Genomic DNA, 24,260 nt, shown 5'->3' with positions numbered 1-24,260 from the left:
TGTATTTGTGGGTCTTATACTGTCTTATGAACTGTAAAGTGAAAGACCTTATTCTCTGTGGAAGGCCAAGGCAAAGTTGCTGCAGTTTTTCTTGTCTCAAATTCCATTAAAACACTAGGTACTATTTACTGAGCATCTACTGAGTGCTAGCCATTCAGGCATATGATCTCACTTAATCCTCACAAAGATTTCAAGGCTTAGAGGGGTTAAATGGCTTCCCCAAGGCCACATAAGTAAACATGCCTAAAACTAAACCTATGAGCAAACCTCTCCCAAACTTAACATTCTCCCAGCACTCCCTGTCTTCGTGGATGAAAATTTTATCATCCAGTTCCTCCAGTGAGAAATCCTCCCTCTGTATCTAATTTCTGAGTCATGCTGATGGAACATCCACCCATCTGTAAACTCTGTGTGGCTTCTCTTCTGGCCCCAGCCACTATCCACTCACCATGAACAGCCCCGAGTCTCCTCAGCAGTCCACCATGCACCCTCAAATCTATTCCCCATACTGAAGCTTGAATGGTCTTCTCAAATGTCACATGCAATCATGTCATTTTCTTTATTAAAACTCTTCCATTGATTTTTCCATTCACACTTAGTGAGAAGACCAAAGTCCTTAACCAGGTCAATACATCCTGCCTGGTCTGGCTCTGGATGACAGCTCCAGTCCCTTCTCCTTACCTGGGCTTCCACTACACTAGCTACTCACTCAACCTAGAATAGTATTCCCTTCCCTTTGCCTTTGAAAATAGCCTGTGTTGATGCCCACTTAGCTGACAGAGCTCGACTCAATAGTGTCTTCCTCAGGGGACTTTTATGGCATCATATGCCTTTTATAGTTTTAATTTTATATTTGTTTGCATAATTATTTAATTACTATCTGGCTCTCTCATGAGCATATAAGCTGCATGAGGATAGGGGCCATGTCTGTTTTCATTCACCAGACCCTAGCTCAGAATTTGAAAAGTAGTAAACAGTTGATATGTATTTGTTGCATAAATTAATGCACTAATAACTGACAAGTGGCAGAACAGAGATTTGAATTCAAAAGTTGAGTGCCCCTTGTCTTTGGTGTTTGTCTGGGCTCCCAGATAGTCACTATTATCAAATGACCCAAGGTGTGAAGACAGAGAAGGCAGAGGTTGGGAATTCAGCTCACGCCTTCTCCTGGGTTGGGATATACAGGAAAGGCTGTCCATTGAGCTGTGGTCATTGAATACTCTGCCCCACCACCACTCCAGGCTCTTTGTATAGATTCTTACAATTAATCCTTAAGGTAATTAACAAACCTTCAGGAGGTTAAGTCACCAAGAAATGAAGTAGGGAACCTGGGTTCCAGCCCAGGGCGTTTGATGATCCACATTTGTAACCCATTTGCTATCTCTCCTTGGCTTATTTTATTCAATGTGTGTGTGTGTTTTTTTTAAACGAGTCCCTCTCTGATCTTGATTTGTTATTTTCCTTTAAATCTACACTAATTTCTTTTTCCTTAATGTATCATCTTTCTTCTCTTCCCCTACTTCTTCTCTCTCTCCCTTCATCTCCCTTTCCTCTCTTCCTCCTAATTCCATTAATGATGAGAATCATGACATTATTTACCTGAAATTTACATGTCAAGGAGCTTCCTTTAATCACCGAGGCACTTCCTGCACACTTTGCAACTTTGTAGAACAAAATTCAGATGAGAATTATAAATCTCTATGCTTGCGTATCTTACTTTTATGATTGGTTAAGATTCAGTTTTACAATCACTTGTGATTTTTAGCTTTGAATTTGGACTAGTAAAGGTAGTAAAGCAATATAAAGGGCAATAAACTTCAAAACTGCCTTTATTTTTCCTATTGAAGTCCACTATAAATTATGGAGAAGCTTCTCAAATAAAATTAGATTCCACTGCTGCCTGCTGCTTCCCTCTACTTTTCATCTCTTTTTCTCTAAGTCATTGATGCCTCTCTTGGGACACTAGATAATCTGAAGAAAGAATACAGTGTTCAGGCACCACGAGTTCTATAGAGAGCTAAGGTACATTTATTTGCATTTCTGGGTCACCATGATTTCACTTTCACTTAACACTTGTATTGACCCTTGTTTGTCAATGCTTTGTTTCTTTCTGCCATTTGAGAGCATGTCATGTGCAAACCACCCCAAACCTATTATTTCAAGGTTCCTAGCATCATTAAGGTCCTTTCAGTGAGGGACTGGCCAACATTTGAGGTATCTCTGAATGTAGATTTTATTCACACTTAATAAGGTATTTTTGTGTGTTAATGGGTAATGAAATGAACATTAGAAATCATGGATTTAGGACTTCTGGTCAAGATGGTAGAGTAGGTAATTTGTAGGTAAGTACTATATTTATTCCCTCCCACATCCACAAGAATTATTAACACATAGTATATAGTATATAGTATATATATTGTATACTATATACAAACACTATATAGAAGAGCAGTTAGTTTATACTATCAGTTATAGTACAAACACTATTGAGAACCACATGAAGAATAGCTGAACAGAACTCCTATAACTAAGGGTATAAAGAAGCCACATGGAGACTGGTAAGAGGGGCAGAGTCATGAAGCGAGATGGTCCCACACCAATTAGTTATGGTTAAGAATTGGAAGGAATATCTCAGCTGCAAATTTCTACACTGTACTCCCCAGCCCAAAGTACCAGTGTCAGAAAGAGAAGTCCCTGTAAATCTGGCTGCGAAAATTATCAGGGACTCCAATTTGTGAGACAAAGGGCAGCTTTAGACCCAGGGGTCTTCTTGAAGAGCCCGAACAAAAACTCACTTGCTCACAAATGCTAGCCCTAAACTCCCACAAAGTAACAGCTGCTTGAAGTGTCATGGACATATGTGAATTATTCGGCTTCAGGATGAGGGCTGGAGGGGCACCTCTCCCCAGACTGCAGTGCTGGCAGGAGGCATTGTCCTTCTGTTGATCCCTCCTTCATTTAGCCTGCAGGCACAGGTGGTCCTCAAATCTGAGTTTCCATCAGTTTGGGTAATACTGCCTGGCCCCACCCCGGTGATTCCCTGAGACCCTGCCCAACTCGACTTTCGCACCAGCTCAAACCTCTTTCTGCGACTATTCCTTACAAACCACTAGCCTTGGCTCTCAATGCAAACTTTCCTAAAATCTCTTAGTAGTCAAGCGGTGGCTGACTTCAGTGTGCCCTGTACATTTTGTTAAACAGTTCCGAATGCCACTCTCAAAGCTGTTGGCTTCAGCTCACAGTGTAGCCTCTCTCAGGCATCTCCAAGCCCAGCACAAGAAGCTACCAACCTCAGATCACTTTGTAGCTCCTACCAGGTGGCTCTCAGGTGGGCACACATGGGGGCTGACATTAGCCTTTACCAGAGCCCCTTCCAACAGGTCTCAGAACCAGCACAACCCAGAGCCAGCTTCAGACCATAAACGAGTGCTACTCAGTTAGCTCCATAAGAAACACCCTCAAAGGGCAGAATAGGCAGGCACTAGAGCCCCACTAAAGTAAATCCTGCTCTGTGGCGTCAACCTCCAAAAAAACAGCTTATCCACTATAGTCATGGCCAGTCCTCTCAGCCAGTCAGCCTGAGGGTTGGTATATCCACTGATGTACCAATAGCAGTCAAGGCTCAACTACAAAAGGAGGGCCCACATAACCCACATAATGGACACTCCAGGACCACCAGACTCAGATGACTAGAGAGACTTGCTTCCGGGCCACATAAGATACCTAACACACAAGGCCAACCTGTAAGACTGAGACACATAGAAGATCTACCTAACACATAGAAACAAATACTGAGAGGCAGCAAAAATGAGGAGACGAAGAAATAAATCCCAAACAAAAGAACATGACAAAACTCCAGAAAAACTGAACAATATGGAGGCAAGCAATCTACAAGATAACAAGTTCAGAACACTGGTCATAAGAATTCTCAGTGGCCCTGACTGATGTAGCTCAATTGGTTGGGTGTCATGTTACGAAGCAAAAGGTTGCTGGTTCTAATCCCGGTTAGGGTATATGCCTGGTTGCTCATTGGGGGCGTGTACAAGAGACAACCAACTGATGTTTCTCTCTCACGTTGATGTTTCTATCTTTCTCTTTCTCTCTCTCTTCCCGTCGTTCCAAAATAAATAGACAAAATCTTAAAAAAAGAATGCTCAATTAACTTAAGGTAAGAATAGATGAACTCAGTGAGAACTTACACAATAAGATAAAAACCATAAAAAGAACCAGTCAGAAATGAAGAATACAATAACTGAAATGAAGATACATTAGAAGGAATCAACAACAGATTAGATGAAGCAGAGGACTGAATAAAAAATAAGGAAGACAAGGTGGGAGAAAACACCCAATTGGAACAGAAAAGGGAAAAAAATTTAAAATAGGAGGGTAGTTTAAGGGACTTCTGGGACATTAAATATAACGACATTCACATTATAGGAATAGCAAAAGTAGTTGAGAGAGAGCAAGGGACTAAAAACGTATTTGAAGAAATAATGATTTAAATCTTACCTAACCTGGCAAAGGAAATAGCCATACAAGTTCAGGAAGTGTATAGAGTCCCAAACAAAGAGCCCCACACTGAGCACATCAAAAAGAGAACACTAAAAGCAGCAATAGAAGAGCAGTTAGTTACCTACAAGGGAGCTCCCATAAGACTTTAAGTTGATTTCTCAACAGAAACATTTCAAGCCCAAACAGATTGGCATGAAATATACAAAGTGTTAAAAAGCAAGATCTACAACCAAGGCTACTCTACAAAGCAAAGTGATCATTTTGAATCTAAGGAGATATAAAGAGCTTCCCACACAAGAAAAAGTTGAAGGATTTTATCACACCAAAACTGAATTATAAAAAAATGTTAAAGGGACTTTTTTCAAGAAGAAAAAAAGAAGAGGAACATAATTATAGAGAATGAAATGACAATAAATATGTACCTATCAAGAATCACTTTAAATGCAGGTGGACTAAATGCTACAATCAAAAGACATAGAATAGCTAAATAGCTAAATGGATAAGAAAACAAGACCCAAAAATGTACTGACTACAAAAGACCCATCTCAGAATGAAAGACACAGAAAAAATGAAAGTAAAGGAATGGAAAAATATATTTCGTGCAAACTGAAATTTAAAAGGCTGGGGGCAGGACTTCAAGATGGTGGAAAAGTGAATAGAAGTCACAGTGACCTCCAACCAGGACCAATCTGAAATTACAACTAAACTCTGGAGAAATCACCTGCAACAAACAACTGAAGATAACAAGAGAGGAGACTTAAACCCTTGGACAGACAGAGGAATTGTCTTTAGCACAACCTAACTGGTAAGGAGTGCAGTAGAGACTTGAGGAGGCAGGTGGGGGTGCCGATGGGTGGCAGCACCAGAGGAATATTTAAATGGACAATTTGATCACCTTGAGAAGAGTGAGGTCTGAACAATAGGTGGGAATTTCCAGCCTACAGCACCAGAGCCCAAAAAGTACACAGATAACAGCCAGCTGCAAAATGTGACAGGGTTACTCTCTGCCAGAAATGGGTAGCTGGAGATGCAAAGAGCCGATTAATGGGCCAACACATAAATTTTTATTTGCAGCAACTTACTCTGGTGTCCAGCAAAGGCAGGGGCAGGGTGGGCTGGAACAGCCTGAGAAGAATGGGGAAGGAGGCTTTGGGGAGAGAACAGAGAGAGTAGCTGGCAGGGTCCGGGTGCTGACTCATCCCCCATGTCGCAGCAGCCATCTTGCTCAGGCTCCCCTGATTGACAGCAATGTGAGAGGACACAATAGCCTCAGCCCCAGAAGGGACTCTGCTCTGGCCTGGTGGTGCTAAAGTCTGACTGTTGAGTACAGAGTGACAGTTACAGATAGTAGATCCCTGGCTAAGGGAGGTACAGAGTGGTATAGAGACACTTGAGGAGAGTCTGGAGACAGAGGTTTTGGGTCAGAACCGAGGGAGTAACTGCATAATGGGGATACCAGAAGGAGGAGAAGAGGAGCAGGAGGATAGAGAACCTTTTCAAAAATGTAATGATGGAAAACTTCCCTAATTGGAGGAGACAAAAATTCACACAAGTCCAGGAAGCACAGAGGATCCCATTCAAGAGGAACCCAATGAGGCCCACTCCAAGATACATCATAACTAAAATGACAAGGCTTAAGGCAATGAGAGAATCCTACAAGCCACAAAAGAAAAGTGGGTGGTTACCTACAAGGGAGCACCAAATAGACTGTCAACTGATTACTCATCAGAAACATTTCACCCAGAAGGGAGTGGCATAAAATATTCATGGTGATGAAAAGTAAGAACCTACAACCAAGGCTACTTTACCCAGCAAGGCTAACATTTAAAATCAAAGGAGAAATAAGGAGCTTCTCAGACAAGATAAAGCTAAAGGAGTTTGTTAACACTAAACCAGCACTTCAACAAATGTTAGAGGGTTTGCTTTAAGAAGAAGAGGAAGAAAAAGAAGAAGGAAGAAAAAACCCAGAGGAAAACAGTCTAACAATAAAGTGGCACTACATACGTATCTACCAATAATCACCTTAAATGTAAATGGCATAAATGCTCCAACCAAAAGATATAGGGTAGCTGAATGGATAAGAAATCAACCATATATATGCTGCCTCCAAGAGACATGTCTCAGAGTGAAAGACGCTCACAGACTAAAACTAAAGGGTTGGAAAAAGATACTTCATGCAAATGGAAAAGAAAAAATCTGGGGTAGCAGTACTTATATCTGACAAAATAGACTTTAAAACCAAGGCTATAGTAAGACATAGAGAATGACATTACATAATGATAAAGGGAACAATCCAATAAGAGGATATAACCTTAGTAAACATTTATGAATCCAACATAGGAAAACCTATATATGTAAAACAAATCTTGATGCACATAAAGGGAGAGATCAACAGAAATACAGTCATAGTTGGGGATTTTAACAACCCATTGACTTCAATGGAGAGATCTACCTGACAGAAACTCAACAAAGATACAGTAGCCTGAAATCACACACTAGATCAAATGGATTTAATTGATATCTTCAGAGCATTTCACTCCAAAGCAGCAGAATATACATCCTTTCAAGTGCACATTGAATGTTTTCTAGGCTAGACCACATGTTAGTACATACAAAAATCCTTGATAAATTTGAGAAGACTGAAATCATATCAAGCATCTTCTATGACCACAATACTATGAAACTAGAAGAAAACCACAAGAAACTAGAAGCATAAAATGGAATAAAAATAACCTCTTCAAAGAATGGTGTTGGGAGAGCTGGACAGCTATATGCAAAAAAATGAAATTTGACCACCAGCTTACACCATACACAAAAATAAACTCAAGATGGATAAAACACTTAAATATAAATCACAACACCATAAAAGTCCTAGAGGAGAACATAAGCAGGAAACTCTCAGATATTCCATGCTGCAATATTTTCAAAGATATGTTCCCTAGAGCAAGAAACATAAAGGAAAGAATTAACAAATGGGACTTCATCAAAATAATAAGCTTCTGCATGGCCAAAGAAAACATCAGCAAAATAAAAAAGGAATCAACTGTATGGGTAAGTATATTTGATGATGATACCTCAGACAGGGGTTTGATCTCCAAAATATATTAAGAACTCACACGACTCCACTCTGGAAACACAAACAATCCAATTAAAAAATGGGCAAAGGACCTGAACAGACACTTCTCCAAGGAAGACATACTCAGGGCCCAGAGACATATGAAAGGATGCTCAGCATCACTAGCCATCAGAGAAATGCAAATTAAAACCACAGTAAGATACCACTTCACACCAGTCAGAATGGCCATCATAAACAGATCAGAAAACAAGTGCTGGTGAGGTTTTGGAGAAAAGGGAACCCTAGAATGCTGTTGGTGGGAATGCAGACTGATGCAACCACTGTGGAAAACAGTTTGGAACTTCCTCAAAAAGCTAAAAATGGAACTGCCTTTTGACCTGGTAGTTCCACTGCTGGGATTATACCCCAAGAATCCCAAAACACCAATTCAAAAGAACCTATGCACCCCAATGTTCATAGCAGCACAATTTATAATAGCCAAGTGCTGGAAGCAACCTAAGTGCCCATCAGTAAATGAGTGGGTCAAAAAACAACGGTACATTTACACAATGGAATACTAACCAGGAGAAAGAAAGAAAAAGCTACTACCTTCGTGACAGCATGGATGGAACTGGGGGGCATTATGCTAAGTGAAATGAGCCAGGGAAAGACACATACCATCTGATCTCACTTATAAGGGGAACCTAATCAACAAAATAAACAAACAAGGAAAATATAACCAGCAACATTGAAAGAAAAAAGAAACTGACAGTAACAAGAGGGAAGGCAGGAGGGGGTAATGGAGAAAAGAAGGGGGAGGTTCAAATCAAGGAACATGTATAAAGGACATGTTTAAGACAGTAGCCTTAAACGACATAGTAGATGAAATGGATTTAATTGATATCTTAAGAGCATTTCACCCCAAAGCAACAGAATATACATCCTTTCAAGTGCTTCATGTTGACCAGAATACTATGAAACTAGAAAAGAACCACAAGAATAACACTGAAAAACCTGCAACTACATTGAAGCTAAATAACATGTTATTAAACAATGAATGGGTCAACAATGCGATCAAGGAAGAAATCAAAAGATATCTTGAAACAAATGAAAATGAGGACACAACAATCCAAAATCTGTAGGAAACTGGGAAAGCCTATCTTGAAGATACATGAAGAAGCTCAAATAAACAATCTAACTTCACAGTTAAAGGAACTTGGAAAAGAACAACAAACAAAGCCCAATATGAGAAGGAAGGAATTAATTAAGATAAGAATAGAAATAAATGAAATTGAGTCTAAAAAATGATACAAAAGATCAATGAATCCAAGATCTGGTCCTTTGAAAAGATTAGCGAGATTGACAAACCTCTTACTAGACTCATCAAGAAAAAAAGAGAAAGGACCCAAATAAATAAAATGAAATGAAAGAGAAGAAATAACAACTGATACCACAGAAATAAAAAGGATTGTAAGAAAATATGAACAATTATATGCCAACAAACTGGACAACCTGGATGAAATAGATAAATTCCTAGAAGTATACAATCTTCTAAAAATAAATCGGGAAAAAAATCAGAGAATCTGAATAGACAGATTACACATAATGAAATTGAAGCACTAATCAAAAAATCTTCCAACAAAGCCCTGGACCAGATGATTTCACTGGTGAATTTTGCCAAATATTCCAAGAAGAACTAACACTGCTCCTTATCAAACTATTTCACAAAATTAAGAGAAGTGAAGGCTCCCAAACTCATTTTACAAGGCCAACATTATCCTGATTCCAAAACCAGATAATGACACTACAAAAAAAAAAAAAAAAGGAAATTATAGGCTAATATCACTAATGAACATAGATGCTAAAATCCTCAAAAAAAAAAAAATGAACAAACTGAATACAGCAATGCATCAGAAAGATCATATACCATGATCAGGTGGAATTTATTCCAGGAATGCAAAGATGGTACAGCATTTGCAAATCAATAAATATAATTCATCATATAAACAAAATAAAGGGTAAAAACCACATGATTATATCAATTGATTCAGGAAAAGCTTTTGATAAAATCCAGCATCCATTTATGATAAAAAAAACTCTCAGCAGAGTGGGAATAGAAGGAACATATCTAACCATAATAAAGTCCGTATATGACAAACCAACTGCCAGCATCATACTCAATGGGCAAAAACTACAAACATTCCCCTTGAGATGAGATACAAGACAGGGATGTCTGCTTTCACCCCTTTTATTCACATAGTATTTGAAGTCTTAGCCGCAGCAATCAGACAAGAAGAAGAAATAAAAGGCATCCAAATTGGAAAGGAAGAAATAAAACTGTCTTTATTTGCAGATGAAATGATACTGTACACAGAGAACCCCAAAGATTCCACTGAAAAACTACTAGAACTGATAAATGAATTCAACAAAGTAGCAGGATACAAAATTAATACACAGAAATCAGTTGCATTTTTATATGCCAGTAACTAACTAACAGAAGGGAAATTAAGAAAACAATCCCATCCACAATTGCTTCAAAAAGAATGGCACACCTAGGAATAAATCTAACCAAGTTTGTAGAAGACCTGTACTTTGAAAATTATGATACTGAAGAAAGAAATTGAAGAAGGTAAAAATAAGTGGAATCACATACCATGTTTATAGATAAGATGAATTAACATCATTAAAATGTCCCTACAACCCAAAGCAATCTATAGATTTAATGCAATTCCTATCAAGATTCCAATGACATATTTTACAGAACTAGAACAAATGTTTCAAAAATTATATGAAAAAGGCCACACATGGCAACAGCAATCCTGAAAAAGAACAATGTTGGAGGAATCACGCTACCTAATATCAAACTATACTACAAGGCCATAGTAATCAAAAAGCCTGGTACTGACATAAAAACAAACACATAGGTCAATGGAACAGAATAGAGAACCCAGAAATAAACCCACACCTTTCTAGTCAGTTAATATTTGCCAGAGGATACAGCACATTCAGTGGGCTAAAGATAGCTTATTTAATAAATGGTGTTGGGAAAATTGGACAGATACATGCAGAAAAATAAAACTAGGCCACCTTCTTACACCATCCAAAGGAATAAACTAAAAGTGGATCAAAGACTTAGATCTTAGACCCAAATCCATAAAAATCCTAGAAGAAAACATAGGCAGAAAAATCTCAGACATTGCTCATAGAAATTTTTTATCAGATATATCTTCCCAGGCAAGGGAAATAAAAGAAAAATAAACAAATGGGACTTCACCAAACTAAAAAGTTTTTGCACAGCAAAGGAAATTGTCAACAAAAATAAAAAAAACAACCCATGGAATGGGAGAACATACTCACCAATAAATATGTAAGGGTTTAATATCCAGAATTTACAAAGCACTTTTAAAACTCAACACCAAAAAACCAAACACCACAATTTAAAAAATGGGCAAAGGACCTGAATAGACACTTTTCAAAGGGGACATACAGATGGCTCATAGACATATGAGAAGATGCCCAACATCACTAATCATCAGGGAAATGCAAATAAAAACCACAGTGAGATACCCTTTCACACCTGTGAGAATGGTATCACCAATAAATCAACAAACAAGTGCTGGTGAGAATATGGAGAAAGTCTGCATTCTCGCTTTTTGCACTGTTGGTGGGAATGCAGGTGGTACAGCCACCGTGGAAAGCAGTATGGAGACACCTCTAACTATTAAAAATGGATCTGCCTTTTGACCCAGCAATCCCACTTCTGGGAATATAACCAAAGGAACCCAAAATACTAACTTGAAAGAACATAAGCACCCCTATGTCTATTGCAACGTTATTACAATAGCCAAGATATGGAAGCCACCCAAGTGTCCCTCCATAGATGAGTGGATAAAACAACTATGGAACATTTAGACAGTGGAATTCTGCTCGGCAGTAAAACAGATGAAAATTTTATCCTTTGCAACAGTATGGATGGACCTGGAAAATATTATGCTAAGTGCAATAGCCAGTCAGAGAAAGACAAATACTATATGATTTCACTCATATGTGGGATCTAACAAACAAATGGAACGAATAAGCAAAACAGAGACAGACTCTAAGATGGAGAACAGGTGACAGCTGGGTTGGGGAGGTTAGGGGGTGGAGGGATTGAGCAGGAAAAAGAAGACTCATGGACATGGACAACAGGGTGGGGATTGCTGAGGGAGGAGGGTATAAGGGGACTAAATGGTAATGAAAAGAATATAATAAAGGTTATATATTAAAAAAATAAAAAATCTAATAAGGGCATTAATTCTTTGTCATCCTTTTGATTTAAGTTAAAAAAAAAATCTTTACCAAAATAAAAGTGATGCAGATGTTTCCTTAGCAAGAAGTCCAGCTGAAATCCCTTACAGAAGCAAAGTCTGCGCCTGGCTGCATATGCTCTGCGTGTGTTTGGGTTGCTGACCCAACTTTAGTTGTTTCCTAGCAAATACTCTGAAATCAATTGCCAGAAAGTATCATCTTCACAAATAATTGTGGTTTCATTTTGAGATAAATAAATTATTACTTTAGTTGAATCAAAGACAATTATAAACTGTTTTGAGCATTAGCCAATCATATACTTATAAACACCCATTTCCAAAGTATTTTAATTCAAAATATTTTTAAATAAAACTCAGTTTATGTTTTATTTTAAATTAGCTGCTTCATGGGCGGGGTAGTTTTTTTCTCCATTTCTGGAGTAATTGAAACCAGGACATAACATAGGTCAGAAGTCCAAGAAGGACAAAAGGAACACTTAAGGTCAAATGTTCTGCTGGACAGAATACTTAAAAAAATGTAATGTTTGTTGCTACCATATTCTCTCTCTCTCTCTCTCTCTCTCTCTCTCTCTCTCTCTCTCCTTGGCTGTAAGACCTTAAGTAACTCTTTCTTGCTTCTGCCCAAAAGGAATAATCATGTCTCTACTTGCTGAGGCAATAGAGTTGGGGGAGGTGGCTGAGCTGCTGATGAGTTGAGATTTCTTTCTTTCTATTTTAGAAGGCTAATGAGATTTCTTAAGCAAGGAAAAATGCTTAATCATCTCTTTTTTCTTTTATTAATATATTGTTGATTATGCTATAACAGTTGTCCCTATTTTTCATCTTTTGTCCTTCTCCACCTAGTACATACCACTCTCTCAGGAAATCCCCACATGATTGTTCACCTCCATGGGTCATTGGTATAAGTTCTTTGGCTACTCCCTTTCCTATGCTGTACTTTTCATCCCAATGGCTATTCTGTAACTACCTATTTGTACTTCTTAATCCCTCACCTCTTTACCCATCCTCCCATACCTCCCACCCATCTGGCAATCATCAAAACTTTCTCCATAGCCATGATTCTGTCTCTGTTCTTGGTTGTTTAGTTTTTTTTTAGACTCAATTGTTGATAGATATGTATTTATTGCCTTTTTATTATTCATAGTTTTGATCTTGTTTTTTTCTTAAATAAGTCCCTTTCATGTTTCATATAATAATGGTTTGGTGATGATGAACTCCTTTTTTTCTTGTCTTGGAAGCTCTTTATCTGCCCTTTGATTCTAAATGATAGCTTTCCTGGGTAGAGCAAACTTGGTTGTAGGTCCCTGCTTTTCATGACTTTGGGTATTTCTTGCTTGCAAATTTTCTTTTGAGAATCACCTGAGGTCTTATGGGAACTTCTCTGTAGGTAACTCACTGCTTTTCTCTTGCTGCTTTTAAGATTCTCTCTTTATCTTTAACCTTTGGCATTTTAATTATGATGTGTCTTGGAGCGGGCCTCTTTGCATCGTCTTGTTTGGGACTGTCTATGCTTCCTGGACTTGCACGTCAATTTTCTTCACCAAATTAAGGAAGTTTTCTTTCATTATTTTTTCAAGTAGATTCCCAATTTCTTGCTCTTTCTCTTTTCCTTCTGGCAACCCTAGAATGCACATATTGGAATGCCTGAAGTTGTCCCAGAGGCTGCTTATACTATCTTCATTTTTTTGGATTCTTTCTTCTTCTTGTTGTTCTGATTGGTTGTTTCTTTCTTTTCTTATGTTCCAAATCATTTATTTAACTCTGGGCTTCATCCACTCTACTGTTGTTTCACTGTAAATGGTTCTTTATTTCAATTACTGTATCCTTCATTTCTGACTGGATCTCTTTTATGCTGTTCAGGTCCTCACTAAATGCCTTGAGCATCCTTATAACCAGTTTTTTGAAATCTGCATCTGACAGAATGCTTATATCCATTTCGTTTGGCTCTTTTTTTTGAAATTTTGATCTGTTCTTTCATTTGGGCCTTGTTTCTTTGCCTCCTCATTTTGGCAGCCTCCCTGTGTGTGTTGCTATGCATTAGGTAGAGCTGCTTTGACTCCATGTCTTGGTAGCATGGCCTGATGTAGTAGGTGTCCTGGAGGGTCCAGTGGCACAGCCTCCTCTAACACGCAAGCTGGGTATTCGTGGTGCACCCTTTGTGTGGGCTGAGTACACCCACCTCTTGTAGTTTAGCCATGATTTCTGTTGGCAGGTCAATGGGAGGGATTTACCCAGGCCAGTCAGCTGCCAGGATTGGCTGTGACCACAGACCACCAACCTCCACCTTCCATGGAGGATCAGCCATGCAAGGGCAGGGTGGTGGTGCTCTTACGCGGTCTGTAGTTATCCACTGGGTGGGTAGGCTCTTGGATTTCCTGCATCTGCAGGTCATGGTCAGCTCCCACCAGTGTTTCTCCTGGGCCACCCTGTGTGAGCTATAAAGCAATATGAGATGTCTGCTACTTGTGCTGGGCTTGGAGATTCCCAGGAGAGGCCAAGCTGTGAGTCTAGGCTGGTTTCTGCTTGTGCCAGGCCAGGGGCCACTTAGTAACATGTATGGGGGCTGGGGCATCACTGAGGCCAGCTGGTGCTTGTTTGATAGGATTTAGGAAGTTGTGAAGCATAAGCTAAGACCAGGCATTCATATGGAAAAGTCACAGTAACAGTTTGGGTGTGCCTGTGAATTGGGTGGGATGGATTCTCAGGGGCTCTCCAGGGTGGGGCAAACAGTGTTAGCCAGGTTGATGGAGACTCAGATATGGTCGTTGTCTGCTGGTTCTGTTGGGGGAGGGCTCAGAAAAGGGACAGGGGCCTCTGTCTGCTTTCTGTCTGGGGGAAAACTGTCCCCCAGGTTCTGCCTTGATGCCAAACCCTTTAGTTCCTCCCTGTATGCCACTGGTGCCTTTCAAGTTGCTACCTCAGTGCTGGAGCTCAGAGGGAGTGAGTCTGAGTAAGTCCATGTTTGGAATTTTTCAAAGGAACTGCTTGGGACTCCAGAAGTTTCTTCTGCCAAGTCAATCCCCAGTGGTTGCAGCCAGAAGTTAAGGTGACTTGTCTTCCTGTCACTGGAACTCTGGGGTTGGGGACTGGTGTGGAGCTGGGACTCCTCACTCCTGAGATAGCCCTCCTGAATTTTTATCCCCCACACATGGGTGTGGGACCAGCTGGTACTGTGTCTCCTTCTCTCCTACCAATCTGCATGGGTGTGGTTTCTTTAATTCCATAGTCAGACTTCCATTCCACTTGATTTCTGATGGTTATGAGTGATGGTTGTTTTATATTTTGGTTGTAATTGTGATGTGGTTGTGGGAGGAGGTAAGCTGTGTTTACCTATACTGCCATGTTGATCAGAAGTTGTGCTTATTTATTTCAAAGTATAATTTTTCCCCCCACCACTTAAAAATGTAAATATGCTCAGGTGTGCACACACTCATGCACATGTTTATTAGTACACACATTTTGTTGCCTAATCACTCATCAAAATATTTTTTTCATTAGCTTTCCAGAATTATAAAATGCACATGAAACTTAAGATTTTTCTTATGAGATTGTAATTTTTTTTAATGATTGGCAGTAAATTTTCATCAAGTAATAGAGATAGTAATGGCTACATCTTAACCCAAGTTGGTGTGTAAGGGTAATTGAATGGGTCTTTTAAGTTGCCCCTCATCTAGAAAAGGACTATCTTTAAATAGAGGAACATATTGCTTGCCTCCAGATTGTCATGTGGGAGTTAGGATAATACTTTAAGTGATGAAGCTGGCATTTCCCATCTGTTGAACTTCAAAAGCAGGCCACCCTCTACCAATCACAAATACAACTCTGCTGCTGGTTTGACCATCTGGATTTCCTATCATACCCTGTTTTCACACCTGGAGATTCAGAGCAGGTCTTTGATTGATGTTTTTCAAAATTGCCTCATAAAATCAAAGGAGAGATGAACAATATTTTTCTGAAATCATAGATGGTAGAACTAACATTTTTAATTGTCATTACTGCTTTTAGAATTGTTAATCTTAGCCTTGGGTTTTTTCAAAAATGCTTTTTTTAAAGCAAGCATTCTAGTTGCTTATGTTTAACAGTGTCAGGGCTAAGATTAAAGCAGGGGGTGATAGTAGTTCCAAGTTCAATATTAAGCACAGTCAGCTCCATATTAAATTTTAATTAAAATATTTATATGCTCATGGTTTGCCTTCTCATAGGGAGCCAAATACCACCTCTGTTTTGTCAGCTGGCAGCCTCTGCTAATTGAATAGCCATTTAAAATACCACTTGGAATCTATCTAAGGGTATAGCATTATTCTGAACTATTACTAAATTAGCAATTCTGCAGAGCTATCTGCCTCTATTTGTTCAGTACCAAGCCCAGCTTTGGACAGAAGGGCTGCCTTAGAACAACATGGTGGGCCCCCAATTTCCTTTCCTCCTTAGTCACTCCTCAAGCAGCAATTTGCCTACTTTTGCTGTTCCTAATTTTTAAGAGGGATGACAGACAAGGTATTAAGCTTTGATTTCTCTCTAGATCCTATCAGTTTCCTCAAACACGGTAATCTCTTGCTAGCCCCTGCTGTGCTGCGGGGATTACTGGGCCCCACTGGCCAGCTGCAGCTTCTCCCCTGCGGAGCTATTTGCTTTTAGGGAGCAAAGAATTAATTCATTCGGCTAAGCAACACACACTTAGAGTCCCTTTAGCATGAACAACAGTGTAGAAACAGGAGCTCTCATCTCTTTGTTGGCATCAGACAAAAGGACGTGGCCACTTAAGTATCACATTTTTTACATCCTTTTTTGTTCAGATGGAAGAGCAGGTGCAATCATGAGGCAGAAGAAGCTGACTCTGGCTAGGATAATTTTGTCTGCTAACTCTGCCTCCATGAGATTTTAATAATTATTAATACAGTTGAAAGTCCTGGACACAGTGAGGCCATGTAGCATTACAAACAAATGTGATAAAAGAAACTTTCATCTGCTTAAGAATGTGGTTTGAAACACATTACTGCCTTGTTGGTAGGTTTACTTCCTTCTTTCTTTGTGAAGTTTCACAGCAAGCAGCCCCGTGTGAAACTGGAACTCAGTGTGGGGAAAGAGGACGGGTGGAGGGACGGTCATGTTATTAAGTTATTGCAAGTGTAGTGACTGGTGATTTAACACGTACGCATTCCACATTACAGGAAGCTCACACGTCTAAGAAACCATGCCCTGTTTGCCCCTCACCATCAAACTTTCCATTGCCTACCTCATCCTCTCAAATGCTTGCTTATTTTATGATGTCAATTGCTTTTCTATAGTGAAGTAGGAATATGGCACTTGAATTTTCAAGAATATGAAAGCAATCTACATGATCAGTCAAATCTAGAGGACAAAAGAAAAATTTTTTTCTAGTTACTTGCAGATTATAATATGTTCTTCCTTCACTCCACAATACTTCCTTTGGATTTTTTTTCTTTTAATGAAAACAAAATAATCTTGCCAGCAGGGTCATGGAAAATTTTACCAACTCCATTTGTTCACAGTTGCCCATCCCTTTTCATTTCTTTTCCTTTTTTATATATAAAACTTTTAAAAAACATTTATTTTTCTATTATAAAAAGTAATTTCTAAATAAAATCTTATAAAATTGTGAACACCATAAAGGCATATAAATCTAAAAACACTTTCTCCCTCCCAACCCTCTTTCTTCCAGCCGCATTTCCTTTTCACCTCTTCATAGACCCAGAGTAAGTCCGGGTTTCTGTGGATCCTTGACAAGTATAGTAAAGAAACAGAGAGAAAGAAGAAACTGAATATCAGTAAGCCCATTTCCAAAAGATGTGCAAAGTAAAGGGGAAGGGAGGAAAGGGTCAAACAGGACCAAAGAGAGATGAGAAGAAATATACAACTCCCATCACCTCTCTTAGAAGTCGCCCTCTTGAGGGTACGGTATCTATCTTAAATATCTTTACAAACTTATTAGACTAGAAAAATATCCATCAAATAGTGGTGCTGAATGAATGAATAAGAATGAAGAACAGTAACTAAATGACTAGGGTTAAACAGAGTTCATTGAAATAATTTAGGCTTTGTAGTTTATTCAAGGCTTCATTGCTTGTTTTTTTTTTTTTTTTTTGTTTTGTTTTTTGTTTTTTTTTTTACATCTCTTCCTTGGGTATTTCATCTGTAAGCAACAAGCATGTGGTACTTGGAGGCTTAGCACCACAGGTAGTTGCTGCTAAATTGAAATAACATCAAAGATGAAAACCTGTTTGGCACAAATCCATATTTGAAAGAGGAAGTTTTGAACCATTTTTACCATTAAGTCATTGAGGGATTTACACTCAAAAGGTCACTAAGTCTCAAAGTAGCTTTCAGGCCGACTGCTTCCTTTTGGAAGACCACAGGGAATTCTCTAGGCTTAGTGCCCACCTGCCCCACTACCTTGGCCACAACTGATTGAGTCAGGAACAAACACCTGACCAAAGACAGACTCCTTTAAACTCTCCAGCTTCCTGTGAGGTGGCCTGGATTGTTACAGTCTGAACAAATCAAAGCCTCTCTCAGGAATTTTGAATTTGAGACAGAGGGTGAGAAGACTCAGAAAGAAAAGAGAGGAAAAAAGGATGACAAACAAGGTAGTCTAGTGTCAATGCAGAAAACTAGAGATGTGAAAAGAGAAGGCAGTAAGCGGAAACTATGAGGTAATAGACTTTAGTAAATGAAAGCTATGAAGAAAGGCATAGAGAGACCTCAGTTAGCAGATAAACAAGAAGCAGCAAGCAGAGAAAAGAAGAGAATGCAGGAGATGCTTCAGGTATGGCAGGCTGCTGGAGAAACTGCTGTTAAATTGCAAGCAATGTTTTAGTTCTTGAGACTCAGCATTTAACTCTGGAAACTGTTTACTTTGTCTCCTCAATCCTCCCAAATATCCCTACCATGGAAACTCTTATCTTGAGGTTAATGAGTAGGCCTTCCTATTTTGCAACTTGAAAAATCCCCATTTGTGAAAAGAGCAGGTTGTTTAAAGAAGATCATGTACATCCTTCTGCTGCAGTTTGAGAGGGACATTATAGAAAAACAGACACCTGAGGAGAGCTTGACTTGGTGGTAAATGGTTTGCTAGGGTCAGCTCATTTCAAGGTCTCATTTTCTACATTGTAGACCTCAAAATCTGAGTTCCTCTCTACAGCCACTGTTGACTGACAGTTGGGATTTTGGTAATCTAATGTACAGATTTAAAATGTGAGATAGAACTTTCCAGAGACAGGGATCCCTCTCAGTGGATTTTAGCACTGGTGAATGTCTTCTTCTTATCAAATCTCTCTCTTTAGAGTCTTTACTCTTTTCTCTGAGTGTCACTTCTCTTTTTCCTTTTTTGTTTCTATAAATGTATCTGCTTCTGTGGTTTGTCTCTCCTGTGTCTTTATTTTTTCTTCTTGCCTTTGGTGGAAATGCCTTAGTTCTCTTCTATCACCACTCTAACACCTTCACACATTTCCAAATCTATGTGGGACACTTGCACCTGAAAATCTCACCAGCATCTCAAATATAATGAGTTCGAAATGGAAATAATTTTCTTTCCCCAACAAAGTTCTTCCTCACTGGAAGAACTTTGGCTTACTTGGCTCACGTCTCTGTTTCTGCACTGCCACTTGATTGCATTTTATTTATGTTAGTCTTCTTCTCTCTCTTTTCTGGGTCTTTCTCTCTCTCTCTGTTCCACATTCAAACTCCCCAAGAGAAGCCCTGATTGGTTCAGGTAGTTGGAAATTGGTTCAGAGAAGGAAATGGAACTTCAGTGAGCCAGGCACAAAGCTCAGAATCCTTTTTACTTCTTTTTTTTTCTCCCCTGTGTCCAATAGCTATCATTGCAAAGTCCTAGCAATTTTACCTATGTAATACTAATATTACCTGTTCCTTTTTATATTCATGCTTATCCTGTACCACAAATTATGCCAAAGTTTAGTAGCTTAAAACAACATATTTATTGTTTCACACAGTTTATGAGAATTAGGAATCTGGGAGTGGCTTAATTTAGCAGGCCTCTCATGAAATTGTAGACAAGCTGTTCCTGGGGCTGCAGTCATCTCAGTGCTTGATCTACTTCTAAGATCACTCTTGTGATTGATTGTTAGTAGGTCTCTATTCCATGCTGGCTGTTGGCTGGAGGCTTCAGTTCCTCACAGAGTACGTCACTCCCTAGGTTGTGTACAGCATGACAGCTTGCTTCTCCCCAGAGGTAGAGAGGTAGAGAGAGAGGAAGGATGGGAGGGAAATAGGGGGAGAGGAGACTTAAGATGGAAACTATAGTCTCTTTATAACTCAGTCTGGGACATCACACAGTGTCAGTTTTGCAATATTCTATTGTTAAAAGAAAATCACTAAGTATAGCCCACACTTAACAAGAAGGGAATTTGGGGAGAAGTGCCAGAATTTGTGGTCATATTTTTCAAACAACTACCCCTTCTTTATTTTTTTAATCCTAACCTGAGGATATGTTTATTGATTTGAGAGAAAGAGAGAGAGAGAGAGAGACATCAGTGTGAGAGAGAAACATTGATTGGTTTCCTTCCATATGCACCCCAACCGGGCATTGAACACACAACCTGGGTATGTGCCCTGACTGGGCATTAAACCCACAACATTTTGGTGTAAGGGGCTATGCTCCAATGAACTGAGCCACCTAGCCAGGGTATCTTTTTTATTTCCATTTCCATGGCCCTAGGTCAGGCTCCTGTTACCCCTTACTGGATTTGTTCTGAAGATAAAGGTCAAAATATTTAATATGGCTTACTTGGTTCACGTCTCTGTTTCTGTACTGCCACTTGACTGAATTTTATTTATGTTAGTCTTCTTTTCTCTCTTTTCTGGGTCTTTCTCTCTCTGTTTCACATTCAAACTCACCAATAGAAGCCCTGATTGGTTCAGGTAGTTGATTTCTGGGGTCACTCCAGGTCACCTTGTAGTGGGTTGGGGAGCCTAAAGGAGTATATCTTTTGGCCAGGTGTTGGCTCTTCGTTCAACAAGTTGTGCCCAAGGTGGTGGGCGACTTAACCCTGCCTCATACCCCTTTATGTCAAACCACGATCCCCCACCCTTTCTGCTCTACCTCTACTGGCCTTTTTCAGAAGGTCTCTAGGGCCATTTTCCCTCTTGCCACAGAGCCTGTGCTTGTCCTGCTCCTCCACCTGGCCTACTCTTCTCTCCAGTACCTGCCAGGCTCACTCCTATGCCCCCTTACATCTCAGTTGGTATCACCCTTTCCAATCAGACTTCTTGCCCTCCATCTACATTAGGTTCCTATGAGCTCTCAGAACACCCTGTACTTTTTCTTTCGGTTTGTGTGGCTATTTGTTTAACATCTCATTCTTCCATTAGACTGTAGCCTGCACAAAGGCAGGAACCTTTTTCTTGCAATGCTTGATGCTTGCTATGAACACAGTCATTGTTTACTCTAATAAGCCTATGTCCTCTGGGCTCCTCTGTCATCTATGTGGTGACATAATTAATCCTTCATGAACACTCATGCTTCCCCCTTACTCAAACACTTTCAGCAGTCCTCTGTTGCCTGAAGGACAAAGCCACCATGCTTTAGCCTGCACTCAAAGCCCTTTGTAAGGGGGACTTATCTCTCCTTCATGGTCTTGCCTCTTAGTACTTACTTTTACAGACCCACAGTAAATTACTTGCTATTTCACTTTATGCTTTATTCTCTGCATCTTTGACCTTATTATTCCCTATATTCTGGAGTGCATTCTTCTCACTGGGATTATATCAAAGTCTCTTTTTGGAAAATCTTTTAGTTTGTATCTTGTGGGTTGCTTGTATAAACACATACACATACACATACACAAATATATACATAAGCATACATATACATATGATGTCTGTCCAGAAGGTATTCAGCCATGTAATATGAAAAATAGAGACATTATTGAAGAAGACACAAGATACAAGAAACATTGTACATAGGACAATGATGCCTCAGTCCCCTTCAAAGTAGGCACCTTGGGACCTCACACAGTTCTCCCAATTGCTATCGGCTGCCCTGTTGTATTTTCCTGAATCTCATTGTTGATCTGAATCTGTTCCTTATTAAAGGTGACTTTAGTTTTGAGAAAAGCTAGAAGTCACAGGGTGCCAAATCTGAACTGTAGGGGGGTTGAGTCACCTTGGTGATTTGATGTTTTGATAAAAAACTCTGCTGCAAGGCAACATAATGCATGAGCGGGCACATTGTTGTGATGAAGCTGCCAATCACCAGTTACCCATTGCTGCAGCTTCCTGAATCATACCGATAGTTTCCACATTCAAGCTTAATGTGAAATTTGATACAGATTCATTGCTCTACTCACTCAGTCATTTTGAATGTTGTGGCCACACAGTACACATGCCCACTCAACTGTGTCTACATCCCCCACTGACTAGTACAGTGAAGTCATCATTGTTCACCCATGTGCATTCCAGTCCACTCTTTTTGACTGCCAGGTTACATCAAAGTTGCACAAACCATTCATGGCTGAGCTTTTTCTGGACAGACCTCATATATGTACTTAATAAGTGCTAGGCCCTAGCCAAGTAACTTTTTGTCTCTTAATTCATTTTAATAATTATGACAATCCTATAAAATAACTGTATTTACTGTTCCCAATAGGCACAGAACACTAAGTAATTGTTACAAAGGAACACCTAATAAGTGTCAGAGCTGTAGTTTGAACCCAATGGCCTGGCTGCCGAATGCAACGTTGGAGCCCAGTTCTCTGCAACTAGGCTGTTACTCTTTGAGGCAGTGGAGATGTCTTATTATTCCTCTTTGTCTATGTCCCCAGGACCTTGCACCTAGTAGGTCCTGATTAATGCTTAAGAAGCCTTTGGCTCAAGCACGAAGTGGTAGAGGATAGCTCTCCCTTGAAAGACTGTCCCAATCTGGCTGGTGTGGATCAGTTAGTTGGCGTATCTTCCCATACACCAAAAGGTTGTGGGTTTGATCTCCAGTCAGGACACATGCCTAGGCTGCAGGTTTGCTGTCTGATTGAGACTTGCAAAGGAGACAACTGATTGATGTTTCTCTCTCACACTGATGTTTCTCTCTCTCTCTGTCTCCCTCTCTCCCTTCCTCTGTCTCTAAAATCAATGAAAACATATCCTTGAGAAAAAAAAAATATATATATATATATTTAAAAGTAAAATACTGTCCACAGATAATAATCTCATGTTTTCACTTCTTTTGGCCCAAATCCTTATTTATTCCCTGGTCTAGAGGGTCTCATCTGAACTCCTTAGACCAGTGTTCCAGCTCCTGGGTCTGACATCAGAAATTCCTGCAACTTGACTTTTCCCCAAAATTCATTCATTCCTGTGTACATTCATTCACTCATTCTTGTGTTGGTTTGCTAGATTTAGAAAACAAAAGAAAAAGAAAGAAATGAGGAAAAAATGAAGAACTCCCAGCTAAATTTGAATTTCACATAAATAATGACATTTTAAAAATTACAAGTATATCTTAAATATTGCATGGAGCATACTTATACCAAAAAAATATTCTTTGCTTATCTGAAATTCGAGTTGAACTGGGCATCCTGTATTTTATCTGGCAGCCCCATTCCTGTGACTTGTAGGCTTTGGGGCTCTCAGGTTCCCCTGGTGACCTCATCTTTGGCACTTCATGGGCGTTTCTTGCTGAGTTACTGTTCCACTTCATCCAGGCCTCATCCACTGTGAGCACATTGTTTGTCAGTCTTGGAATAAAGAATTAGCTGACATCAAGGTCACCAAAGAGTACAAATCAAATGTCCTTTCTTGAGCTGTAGTTCCCCAAAGCATGGAAATGCCCAAGTAAAATTGATAAAATTACTATTATGGAGAATCAATACAAAGGGTTGGAACCAAATCAACTTTTGAATGCTCTGCACTAGACACAAAATCTCTAGGTCAAGTACATTGTTCACATAAAGTGGAGTCATTATCAGTGCATAGTAGGTGCTCAGTTAGGTGGTTGAATGAGCTTTATTAGTATGAACTGAATTTTCACAGACCAATAAACAAGAAATATGAAAAAAGAAATTCAAAAGGAAAATGCATGTTTTATTCACACCATTTGCCTTTGATGAGATGGTTGGTTGCAGACTTACTTTTCCCAGGACAAATACCTCCAAGCCCACTTGATGACTAATAGTACTTTATTTCCTTTTCATGATTTTAACCTTTTACCATGAACATTTTCAAACAAAATAAAGTGAAAAGAACAGTGCAATTAATTCCCATATACACATCGCCTAGCAGAACAATTACTAATGTTTTGCTATAAACACCTCCTCAAAATTTTGCTGAATTAATTGAAATCATAGACATTATGACATTTCACTCCTAAATACTAAAAAAAAAGAACATTTTCTTCCTCAACCACAATACCA

Source organism: Pteronotus mesoamericanus, unplaced genomic scaffold, assembly GCF_021234165.1.
Source record: "Pteronotus mesoamericanus isolate MK-2021 breed Mesoamerican mustached bat unplaced genomic scaffold, CSHL_Meso_final contig_46, whole genome shotgun sequence".
In the NCBI taxonomy this organism is placed as follows: domain Eukaryota; kingdom Metazoa; phylum Chordata; class Mammalia; order Chiroptera; family Mormoopidae; genus Pteronotus; species Pteronotus mesoamericanus.
This window is presented reverse-complemented; position numbering follows the sequence as displayed.